This window comes from Triticum dicoccoides, chromosome 5B (assembly GCF_002162155.2).
Source record: "Triticum dicoccoides isolate Atlit2015 ecotype Zavitan chromosome 5B, WEW_v2.0, whole genome shotgun sequence".
In the NCBI taxonomy this organism is placed as follows: Eukaryota; Viridiplantae; Streptophyta; class Magnoliopsida; order Poales; family Poaceae; genus Triticum; species Triticum dicoccoides.
Window position 1 is genome coordinate 236925758 of NC_041389.1, and position 4011 is coordinate 236929768.

The window sequence follows — 4011 nt, forward strand, 5'->3', positions numbered from 1 at the left end:
ACGGCACCGCGGAGCGACTCTGCCCCCTCCGCTGGGCGGCGCCTCCCCCTCCCCCTCCCCTGCCGCCTGCCCACTCCCTGCCTCGGTTGGGGTCGGCTTTGCCACCACCGCCGCCTGGCCCCTCTCCCCTTGGGGCGGTGTGGCTTGCGGCACCGTGGGGTCATGTGGGGCGTGCATCGTCGGCGGGGAGCGTGGCGGGGCCGGACTTCTCAGTGCCATTTGGTGGATCGGTGGAGTCTACTCAGGCAATGGCCGCTGGCCTTGGCCTGGACCCAGAGGATTGCTGCTACCTGGAGGAGTCCGAGGATCTACGGCGCATGGAGGCTGATCTGGCACGGGCGGTCGTAGTATCCATCACCGGCTCCATGCCAAGGGTGGATCTTGCAGATGCGGCCGCTGCGCTGCACGCCGAGTTTGGCTTGTGCGCGGATGACATGTCCATCAGGCCGTTCTTCCCAGAGGACTTCCTCGTAATCTGCATGCACCCGCTCATCCGGCAGCTGATAATGGAGCGAGGGCGCGCCCCTGGTGCAGACTTCTCACTGTCGCTCCGCCCATGGACGCATCAGGCGCAAGCTACTGGTGTCTCGGTGTTGTTCCTTGTTCCTCTCGAACTTGTGGGGGTGCCGGCGCACGCGTGGACTCGGCGCGCGGACGAGGTGGTCCTAGGGTGCTCTGGCTTCGTGGTTCAGGTGGCGGAGCACATGGCGCGCTGGCATGACATGGCCGGCTTTAGGGTTTGGCTCAAGACGGTGGACCCGTCGAGGATCCCTCGCCGGCGGCTGCTCCTCGTGTCGGAGCCGGCGGATGCGTTGGTCCCTGGGGGGGCCGGATGCCCTGTGGTACCCAGTCTCTATCCGCTGTCTGGCGCCGCCTGTCAGGGCTAATGGGACGGGCAAAGTGCCGCCGCCTCCCCGCCTCCCCCTCCCCCCGGCTTCCCCGCCCTCTGATGCGGATGCGCTTGGGGGCTCTGGCAATGGTGGGAGTCCTCCTGGCCTCAGAAGGCGGTCGGCCTCAGCATCTGGTGTCGGCTCGCCGGCGTCTTCGTCGTCTTTGGCACCGCTGGCAAGGCAGCGGGCTGGGCCCGCGAATGTGGAGCCGGGTGCATCAGGTCGGAGTCCGTCAGTGTCCCGATGCGCGACAGCTTTGGGTGACGCCGAAAGCAGGGGACAGTCTACCGCGGGCCAGGCAGGATTGACCTTGGCCAATCGGGTGGATGCTTCCTCGGCGGAAAGCATGGTGGGGGCCGCTGGATGTCGGGCAGACAGACCTCTAGACCCCTTGACACGGGGGGCCGTGCCATCTGGTGGGATGGACATTCGTAGGAATATGCCAATGACCCCACCATCAGGGACTCTGCCAAGGTGGGCCCCTACAAATGGTGGGTCAACGGGCGAGCGCGCGCCCGACCAAGTGGATGCTGGTGAGGCCCATGGCATGACTCCCGTGGCCAATGAGGAACTGCCTCATGGGTTCCTCATGGGCTCTGTGCAGTTGGATGTGCTGGGCGGCCACATCGATCATGTGTTGTCGCCTGGCAAGGATAGGATACGGGTCTGCCTGGAGCAGGGGTGCAGTTTGTCGGGGCGTAGTTTGGCTTCGCTCATGGAGAGTGAGGGCCCACGCGCTCTGAGACCTGTGCATGAGGGGAGCGCCATCCGTATCTCGTCAGCCGAGGAGGATGTCGACTCTGTGCTGTTCCGGTTGGCCCGCTGCCATGCACCCTATGCAGCGTCCCCGGCCCAGGCAACGTACCGGTGGAAGACGATCGACATAGCCCTGTGGAGGTTTTTGCGCCGAACTGAGGAGGGCCTTGACGCCAATCTTAAGGGGCATGTCTGGCTTCGCTGCGGGGCCTGCGCAACGCCAGCCTCATAGGAAGAGGTCGACAGTCAGCAACCCGAGGAGGAGCATGCAGATTGCTAGGAGCGTTGGACGTGGGTCTCCAGCCACAAAGCAGCAGGCGGTGCTCATGCGCAAGTTGTGCCTTGCTAATGAGGGCGAAATGATCACCGATGAGGCGCTTCCAAGCCTATGTGCGGCTCTTCGAGCGGCCTCTCATGGATGGACAGATAGGGGCAATCTTGGTGCTCTTCGGATGGGATCCGACCGTGCTTCCATTGTGCGGGCAAGATGGAGATGTGGATGACATGCGAGGGAGTCCTGGATTAGGGGGTACTCGGACAGCCGGACTATGTACTTGTGCCGGATTGTTGGACTATGAAGTTACAAGATTGAAGACTTCGTCCTGTGTCCAGGTGGGACTCTCCTTTGCGTGGAAGGAAAGCTTGGCAATTCGAATATGTAGATTTCCTTCTCTGTGTAACCCTAGCCCCCTTCGGTGTCTATATAAACCGGAGGGTTTAGTCCGTAGGACAAGAACTATCATAATCATAGGCTAGCTTCTAGGGTTTAGCCTGTACGATCTCGTGGTAGATCAACTCTTGTAATACTCATATCATCAAGATCAATCAAGCAGGAAGTAGGGTATTACCTCCATCGAGAGGGCCCGAACCTGGGTAAACATCGTGTCCCCTGCCTCCTGTTACCATTAGCCTTAGACGCATAGTTCGGGACCCCCTAATCGAGATCCACCGGTTTTGACACCGACATTGGTGCTTTTATTGAGAGTTCCACTGTGTCGTCACGATAAGGCTTGATGGCTCCTTCAATTATCTACAACGATGCGATCCAGGGTGAGGTTTTCCTCCCCGGACAGATCTTCGTATTCGGTAGCTTCGCACTGCAGGCTAACTCGCTTGGCCATCTGGAGCAGATCGATAGCTATGCCCCCGGTCATCAGGTCAAGGTTGGAAGCTTGAACTACACTGCTGACATCCGCGGAGACTTGATCTTCGACGGATTTGAGCCCATGACAGTTGTGCCGTACAGTCACGATGAGCATGACCTAGATCTGCCATCGGTCGGTGTTTAGGAGAACGCACCTGCAGCTGCCCTGGCCTTAGATCCGGAGCAGATCGTGCCATCCGAGGACGGGTGGATAGACCCCGCCACGGAGGCCGCACACTCATCGGCGATAGAGCCGAATACAGACTTCGCCTCCAATGAGGTTTGTGTCATCGGACCCTCGGACTTGTCTCCGGCCATAGGCTCCGAACAGCGCACATTCGTGCCTATCGAAAATGATTTGGCACCGATCATGGAGTTTACCTCCACGGATATCTTTCAGCACTCGCCCTTGGGTGACGTGCTGAATTCATTGAAATCTCTCTCCCTGTCAAGAGACTCTTGGCCGAACTATGTCCGGCTCGAGTGGGAAGCGGACGGCAAAGAAATTCGTTCCCCACCCACCACCCACTTAATAGCCACTGTCGACGACTTAACCGACATGCTTGATTTCGACTCTGAAGACATCGACAGTATGGACGACGATGTCGGACAAGAACAGGAACCACCGCCCAAAGGGCGCTGGACAGCCACCTCATCATATGATATATACATGGTGGACACATCCAAATTAAACAATGGCGAAGAACGGAGGGATGCAACAGAGGACAATCCTCTTGAGAAGCAACCAAAGTGCCAACGTCAGCGGCGCCGCTCTAAATCTCGCCACAGCAAAAACAACGATAACAGCGCAAGAAAGAATAATACCCCGGTTGACTCCAAAGGCAACAACGATCCCATGGACCCAGCGATGGAGCAGTATGAGCCAGGGGACGGCAAACATAGCCCGGGGACGCTGTCCGATCATAACGATGGCGGAGATAAAACTCATAAACCTGTCTCCGGAGAGGAGAACAGTCCGGACGACGATGCACTCATCATCCCGGAAAAGCACTTGGAACAAGAGAACCTCCATAGAAGGCTTATTGACACAATGAGGAGCTTGAAGAAGCAGAAGCAAAGGCTTAAGGCCGCGCAGGATATGCTCAACCGCAGATGGAACAAAGTGCTCGACACTGACGAAAAATACGGTGGCGATCGCCACACAAAGAGCTACCCAAAGCGCAAGCTGCTGCCCGAATTCGACGACGAGGCTATAGAGCC